The sequence below is a fragment of the Rutidosis leptorrhynchoides genome, chromosome 1 (assembly GCF_046630445.1).
Source record: "Rutidosis leptorrhynchoides isolate AG116_Rl617_1_P2 chromosome 1, CSIRO_AGI_Rlap_v1, whole genome shotgun sequence".
Taxonomy (NCBI): domain Eukaryota; kingdom Viridiplantae; phylum Streptophyta; class Magnoliopsida; order Asterales; family Asteraceae; genus Rutidosis; species Rutidosis leptorrhynchoides.
The window spans coordinates 695,034,579-695,043,259 of NC_092333.1; the positions used below are offsets into that span (position 1 = coordinate 695,034,579).

The 8,681-nt window shown below is 35.3% G+C and overlaps 1 long non-coding RNA gene across 2 annotated transcripts; it reads left to right on the forward strand.

The window, feature by feature from the left end:
• Positions 1-976: 976 nt before the first annotated feature.
• Positions 977-2,922, forward strand: LOC139886111 (uncharacterized). Of its 2 annotated transcripts, none has more exons than XR_011772272.1 (4): positions 977-1,452; positions 1,523-1,724; positions 1,877-1,967; positions 2,053-2,922. It is a non-coding gene; the product is annotated as an uncharacterized lncRNA (long non-coding RNA). The 2 variants fall into 2 exon arrangements; XR_011772271.1 differs by having other exon boundaries at positions 1,534-1,724.
• The last annotated feature ends 5,759 nt before the right edge of the window (positions 2,923-8,681 follow it).

Below are 8,681 nucleotides of genomic sequence, written 5' to 3' on the forward strand. Positions count from 1 at the left end.
TCTGAAAAACGGTTGGTATTGGTATGTTAGAAGTTTCCGTTTACTCAGTTGGGATGATTATTATTAAAGTGTTTGATGATATCAATGCTGTTATTTGATAATATAAAGGTCAGTTAGACTATTAAAAGTCAAACTGTTGTTTGATGATATCAATGCTGTTATTTGATTCAATGGGTTTTATACATACTGTTGTTAGTAATGTTGTTGGTCTTTGAAGTAAGGCAAATAAAATTTGGTTTCATTCTCATCATGTATTTCAAGAGGATTATTGGGTTTGTTATATGTGTTTTCACTATTGTTGGTTTTGTATCGATTTTATTTTAACCTTATTTAATTTTGTAGGTTTACACAGTTGTGTTCGATAAAATGAGAACGTAAACCGTTGGAAAACCAGAAGTAAGTTGTTACTGGAATTAGGATGCATAGAAACTATTTGATCGTTGAAAAGGTTAGTTTTTGTTCACTACATGTTTATGAAACTCGGGTTTTGTATTGCTTAGCTTTTTTGAAAACTTAATCATTCATGACTGATGTATCATGTAAAGTGGCCACCATTTCTGTATACTATATAGGCATTTGTTACAAAACACAGATGGTACTAACAAACTTGACAACTTATAGAAATGACTTACAAATTACAAAGTTATTGACCATAATACTATCAGATATTCATTTTAGAGTATACCATTTTAGTTTATTCAAAGTCTCAAAGACATTTAACTTTGTAATTCTAAATTAAATTTGGTGATTGCTGATAGTTAATGGCCTTTTGATTATAATAAAAATATCAACTTTTTGAGCCATGTTTCACTGTCTTCTATGTAAATGATGGACCGAAAGATAACGAAGATGAAAATGGTGAGCCTAATGTATAAGTATGTAAGCTTTGTTAGTTTATTTTGTTCCTTTTAAGTCTTAGTTTTGTTACATTCCTGTATTGTAAATGCTGTACTAATGCCAAGTTCTATGCTTTTACTAAGAAACATGGTGTAAGATTAGAAAGTAGATACAATATATGTGATTTGTGTTAAATGCAGGACTGCGATGGATGTCGGTGGCGTTGGCTGCAACTTTCAATTGAGTTTCAGTTACACATATTACTTGGAAAAAGATGACTTTTATACAATATCCTTATTATGTGAACTATAAACTTATATATCTTGTAAACTTTAAACTATAGCCTCCCATGTATGTAAACTGCTAATGATATTGTTAACACAAAATCCTCGGCGAAGCGCGGACCACAGACCTAGTTTGTATCAATGGTGGTACATTCAGGCATCATTTCATTCATATGTGCCGTCAAACATGGTTGTTAAGTATATAAAGTTCAAGATGATTGTGTTAGTATTTTTCAGGTGGGTCTCTGATTCTTGCAGGTTTTGGAGTTTGGTTCTCAGTGATCCATTCAATCATCCCGCATAACTCTGGCTGCATCTCGCGTTAGTCTTTGTATGGATACAGTCCACTGCGTTTACCTTTTTGGTTATCTTTGATGCATTAAACACTGATAAATTTTCAGTTTTCTTGTAGGTCTGAAAGTCACATAAAGGCTCACTCTTCTCTGACAACTTTCTAGAACGGCCCGAAGTGCTGATGTGGTAACCTACAGCCTATTTCATTGGGGGATAGGTAGTGTACACAGAACATGATCCTCCATCAATGTGGTAAATGAACTAAACAGTCTTATCCATGCTTTGGTGATGTGGATGTTTAGTGCTATGGTAAGCAGTTTTTTCCCTAACTGCCCCCAATCTGTCATCTCCTGCGTCAAACCCTTTGGCAAAATCCTCACTTCCGTATTATTAGACAAAACTCTAATTTTATGTTTGAACAGGGTACACCAAGTATTTAAGCTATACATATTTAATTTCAGGTTTTTCATCATCAGGATAAGGACGAAATCAAACGGTTGATGTTTGAAAGTTGCACTCATAGTTAATGATGCCATTGAATTGTCTTTAAAGGTATTTGTTTTTGCACTCCCATATATTACTTGAAACAGCACTGGGGAAATTGTATGATGCTTTTCAGATTCATTCTCTTATGTAGATGCATGACATGACAACTTTTGAATAGATAGATGCATGAATCCATGAAGAAAGAAGTGAACCTCATTTGTTGGAGAGCCATTAATTGTTTGCCTCATATGCTGAATCAAATTCATAGCATCCAAATTAAAAGAAGATGTCCAAAAATTATGGTTACATTGATTGATTAGTAGAAGCGTTCGGTCACATGTGAAGCTAAAATGGCTGGACATATCGGACAACTCACAGTTTTGTAGTGACCTTTATATTAGTACGACCGAACTGTAAGCGGACTTCATCCAAATCTCTACTAACTTAAAAGGTGATTTTAAGTATCTTGATATATACTTGCCCTTAGGTGAACTGATTGGCTCAGTGCTGTAATGTTTTAGGTTGATAATTCATAAGAGCTTTTAGATGCATGCTGGTATTTACTGTAGTCCCTCTGCTTATCTCAACTCTTAAAAAACCATAAGAAACTAGGAGAAACTATAAATATGACCATGATAAGAGATGACATTGTTGAAGTTTGTAGATGAGGAATGCATACACACTGCAGTGGTGACAATAAAGGTGCAGCTGCACGATGTATGGATAGGATCTCTATAATTCATTTGTCACTCGCAGAAGGTGCAGCTGCACTGATGTTCAGGTTTCAATGGTGACGATAAAGATGCATACATGTTGCTAAATGAATGTGAAACTTACCATTAATCAACATGGAGAAGCTGAACGGTACAGTGTGAGGCTACCATGTAGATGATTAATGATGTTTGTGTACATGTTTTGGCTTTATAGGTTGCATTAGCAAAGGAGACTGGTGGTATATCTGCTGCAGGAGATTATGTTTTGATGCAGTCTTATCTTCTGGTGGAACTGGATCGATCATCTGCATAGGTGTTTTTTTTTTTTTTTTTCCTTGGTATTTTTGTTAATATTAGTTAGCAGCCAAACTTATCATAGTGACTTATCACTTAGGTAAATTGTTTACACATAAATTTGTAATACCAACCAAGCAGGTGCCAAATATGTTGGTATATCCATATTTTTCTGTAAATATAATGTTACCTCCATAACCAACAGTACTTTATACTTGGGTAATTATATGAGAGAACGAATTGACGCTCATATATTGTAGGACCTCTTGGATCTGGCTAACTACGCTAGCGTACGCGTAATCAATGGCCTGGCAGATTATAATCATCCCTGTCATATCATGGGTGATGCACTCACAATGATCAAACACATTGATCAAACTGAGGGAACCAAGAGGTACCTCTGTTGGGCTTGAGATTTGAGTTCAATTTATCCTTAAACTTTGTAGACACCAAAGGTGTTGGGTGCTTGTTTAATGATGAAGCGGTTTTCTGCATTGAAAAGACAACATGGTGTTAAAGGGCCTTTCTTACGGTATGGAATTAACCCTTCAACTACGAGAAACTGTGAGTTTGAGTCTCACTTCATATAATGTGTACATACCGTGTCTACGTGGATCGGTTTCAAGGTTTCCTCCCGGGCAGCGATGGGGGCGGGGTTATTATCGCTGCATCGGCATAGTCGAAACGGGAGATGATCGCAACGGGTGGTTTAGTCCCCCTCGGGTGATCCCAATCGCTGTTCAAAAAAATATGCGTTTAGAAAAATTATTAATTAATCAACCTATACAATAAACGGGATTAAAATGCCAGATCTTTTAATGTGGCAGTGTTGTTGAGTTTTGAAACCTGTGAGTCGATCCGGTAAATATGATGAAGCAGCACGGCCTTTACTGGTAACTTGAATGCAGAACATTGATGATAAGAGGCTCTGCCTTTTCTGGATACTTATAACCCATCTCGAAAACCAGAAAGTGTTTTGCTAAAGTGAACAACAGGACAATCAGTAACAGCACTACTATGTGGTAAATGAACTAAACAGTCTTCTCCAAGTTTCGGTGCTGGTGGACGGTAATTACTAATTAGTGGATAATGTTGTGGATGTTTAGAGCTGTGGTAATTGATGTAAGCAGTTTTTTCCTTGTACTTTCATGTGTTTTCTATTATAGACGTATCAATGTTTGTATTTATGCAAGCTGAATTACAGGTGGCAATATGGGTTTGGTCAACCATGTTAGTAAATGGCCTCAGAATGTTCGAGTTGAAACGGGCCAAGTAATCTTCATTTGAATCGTGTACTCTGGTTGGGATCATCTCTCTGCAAAGCAGATTAAGGACCTAGAGGAGGGTGTACTTAAAGACCATGGTCACATGGGCAATAGTTTGTTTTTATTCTTTTGTAATGCTGACCTTTAATTTGATTTTCTCATTTTTGAATGACTGTCCCGTTCCATTAAATCTAATTCAAAATGATATTGGCAAACTGAAGTTTGGAATGACAAGGCGTTTTTATTCCTGGCCTGAGTCTTAGACGTGAAGCCCGAGGTCGTAAAATCTGATATTCCTGGTATTATCTCCAAAATCTATATGGTAACTCAAAATTGATTGTTTGGCCACTAGCAGACGCATGTTTCATCTACATAACCTCCGTTGACTTGGAATTTGTTCTGTTATAATTTCGATGTGGGTTTTTCGTTGTTGGTTTCCCAAAATCCGAATAGAATTGACGCTTATGATACGTGAGTTATACCGTGGCTTGTAAAAAACCTGGCTTTTAGAAAAACGCCCCTAGTGGGTTTTAATTTCTCTTGTGGGTCTCGATGTTGGTTTTTCAAAATCCATCTTAATTTGGCGTTTCGATATGGATTTATGCCATGGCTTGTAAAAGACGTCCTCCGTGATTTCGATGTTGTTTTCTCAAAATCTGTGTGGAGTTGACGGTTTTGATATCTCGTTTCAATGTGATTTTACATTGTTGCTTGTTAAAATAGTTACGGGTTTTGATGTTGTTTCCCCAAGTCTGAATAAAAGAATTGCTGGTTTCTATATGTGAATTTTTTATGCCGTGGCTTGCAAAAAAAAGTCCCTTTGTGGGTTTCAAACTTTCAACCATGGTTAATACTGTCTCTTTTAAAACAAGCGTCTTATTGGTTTACCAAAATCGGTTTAGAATTGACGGTTTTTATATGTGTAGCATGCATTTGTGAAAATAAGTCTCTTATGAGTTTCAAATATGATGTTGATTTAGCTATTAGAATTGGGTTATTTAAAATAAAATAAAAAAAAGAAAAAAAAAAGGTGAAAAGGACATAACTGGATGACATTTTTATTATGCAATGGTTTATGTTTGCAACCCATGACGGTCATCTATTAGTCTACTTGAATAGAAATCTAAATAATATCCTACACCGAATCAAGTAGGTTAATAAGCTAGAGCGAGTGTGTTTGTCATGTTGAAATCTAACTACACAGATACGTGTTATAATTCAGTAGGCTTATAACTACCTTTAGTGGTTTGATCCTTGATGTTATAATTCAGTAGGCTTATAACTACCTTTAGTGGTTTGATTCTTGATTAAGAATACTAATAATGAAGTGTAAGAACAAAGATGATAATGGAGAGAAAGAAAGAAACACTTTGTAAGTGTGAGAAAATGGTGCAAGTTTAATGCTTGCATTCATGGCTATTTATAGCAAAAATATCACAAGTTTAGGTAATACAATAATATTACTTTTGTGTATCAATAATTGACTATCCATTTATATATATATATATATATTTATATATTATAACACTCCCCCTTGGATATCAATTTTGTTTGTTGAAGATCAACTGTAAGTTACTGCCTCGTTAAAAATCTTGCTAAAGAAAACCCAGTGGGAAAAAAAAACTTTAGCTTAGGGAAAAAGAGTGCAGCATGGAGTTGACTCCCCCTCAAGTAGACATCGCTTCAGTTGTTACATCTTTTGAACATGTCTCATACCAATGTTATGAACGTGTGTTCTGAAAATAGCAGTTGGAAGTGCTTTCGTGAAAAGATCAGCAGAGTTTTTGCTGGATTGAACATATCTCATTTCAATCTCGTTGTCCTTAATGAGATTTTGAGTGTATGAGAAGAATCTAGGAGGTATGTGTTTGGTTCGGTCACTTTTGATATACCCTTCTTTCATCTGTGCTATGCAAGCTGCATTATCTTCATAGATAATTGTTGGACTTTTATCGCGTTCTAGTCCACAAGAATCAGTAATGATTTGTGTCATTGATCTCAACCAAAAACATTCCCGAGTAGCTTCATGTAATGCAATCACTTAGGCATGATTTGATGATGTAGCAACAAGTGTTTGTTTTTGAGAACGCCATGATATTGCAGTACCTCCATTTAGAAATACATATCCAGTTTGAGATTTAGCTTTATGTGGATCAGATAAATAACCTGCATCAGCATAACCAACCAAATCTTGTTTTGATTCATTAGAATAAAATAATCCTAAATCAGTTGTTCCTCGAAGGTATCGAAATATGTGTTTGATCCCATTCCAGTGTCTTTTGGTAGGAGCAGAGCTGAACCTTGCCAACAAATTAACTGCAAAAGAAATGTCAGGTCTTGTACAATTTGTAAGATACATAAGAGCTCCAATTGCACTAAGATATGGTACTTCTGGTCCAAGAATATCTTCATGATCTTCACATGGACGAAATGGATCAGTTTCAACATTGAGTGATCTAACAACCATAGGAGTACTTAATGGTTTTGCCTTGTCCATATTGAAACGTTTCAGAATCTTTTCAGTATATGTTGTTACAAGTAAACCATTAGGCATATGCTCAATTTGTAAACCAAGGCAATACTTGATTTTTCCGAGATCTTTCATTTCAAATTCATTCTTTAGAAGTTGAATGGCTTCATGGATCTCTTTATTTGTACCTATGATGTTAAGATCATCAGCATAAACAGCTATGATCACATATCCGGATGTTGTTTTCTTAATGAAAACACAAGGACAAGTAAGGTTATTTGTATACCCTTTGCTTATCAAGTAATCACTTAATCGGTTATACCACATACGTCCCGATTGTTTTAACCCATATAAAGATCTTTGTAATTTAATCGAATACATTTCTTTGGGTTTTGCATTTGATGCTTCTGGTACCTTAAATCCTTCAGGTATCTTCATATATATACCACTATCAAGTGATCCATATAGATAAGCAGTCACAACATCCATGAGATGCATTTCTAAATTTTTAGAAACTGCCAGGCTGATTAAGTATATAAAAGTAATTGCATCCATAACAGGGGAATAAGTTTCTTCATAATCAATTCCCGGTCTTTGAGAAAAACATTGAGCTACAAGTCTAGCTTTATACCTTGTAACTTCATTTTTCTCATTTCTTTTTCGGACAAAAATCCATCTGTATCCTACAGGTTTCACATCTTTAGGAGTGAGAATGATGGATCCGAAAACTTTTCTTTTATTGAGTGATTCTAATTCAGCTCGTATTGCTTCTTTCCATTGAGCTCAATCATGTCTATTTTGACATTCAACCATAGATGTTGGTTCTGGATCATCATCATTATTCATGATGTCATATGCAACATTAAATGAAAATTTCTCATCAAGATTTTTCATTTCATTTCGGTTCTATAATATTTTTGAATGTGCATAATTGATTGCAATTTCTGTATTGACATCATCAATCTCCTCTGCAGTAGGAGTACTGATTTGTGGTTCTTCTTGAACACTTTCTTTTACCTTATTATCAGCTGATTTTCTTTTTCGAGGATTTTTATCTTTGGAACCAACTGGTCTCCCACGTTTCAGACGTGGCATAGATTCTTGAGTGACTACATTATCAGTTTTCCGATTTGGAATCTCAACTCGAGCTGGAGTATTAACTGCTGGTATATATGATTTAGTCACCCTTTTTGTATCTGTGAATGCATCAGGCAATTAATTTGCAAGTTCTTGTATATGCATTATCTTTTGAACTTCTATCTCGCATTCTTTTGTGCGAGGATCAAGATACTTTAATTGAGGTTCACACCATGAAACATCATTTTCTTTATTTTTTATTTCTCCCCCTAATCTAGGAAACAATGTTTCATTAAAATGACAATCAGCAAAACGTGCTGTAAAAACATCACCTGTCATAGGTTCAATATATCTTATGATTGAAGATGTTTCATATCCAACATATATTCCCAACCTCCTTTGAGGACCCATTTTTGTACGTTGTGGTGGCGCAATTGGAACATATACTGCACAACCAAATGTTCTAAGGTGAGAAATATTTGGCTCTTGACCAAAAGCAAGTTGTAGGGGGGAATATTTATGACTTGCACTTGGTCTGATGCGAATCAATGCAGCAGCATGTAAAATTGCATGACCCCATATAGATACAGGGAGTTTTGTTCTCATTATCAGTGGTCTAGCGATTAACTGTAAACGTTTAATCAGTGACTCGGCTAAACCATTTTGTGTATGCACATGAGCAACAGAATGTTCAACAACAATTCCTACAGACATGCAATAGTCATTAAATGCTTGAGATGTAAACTCACCAGCATTATCAAGTCTCACCTTTTTAATGATGTAATCAGGAAAATGTACTCTCAATTTAATAATTTCGGCAAGAAATTTTGCAAATGCCACATTACGGCTTGATAACAGACAAACATGAGACCATCTACTTGATGCGTCTATTAGGACCATGAAATATCTAAATGGTCCACATGGTGGATGAATTGGTCCACAAATATCACCTTGAATTCTT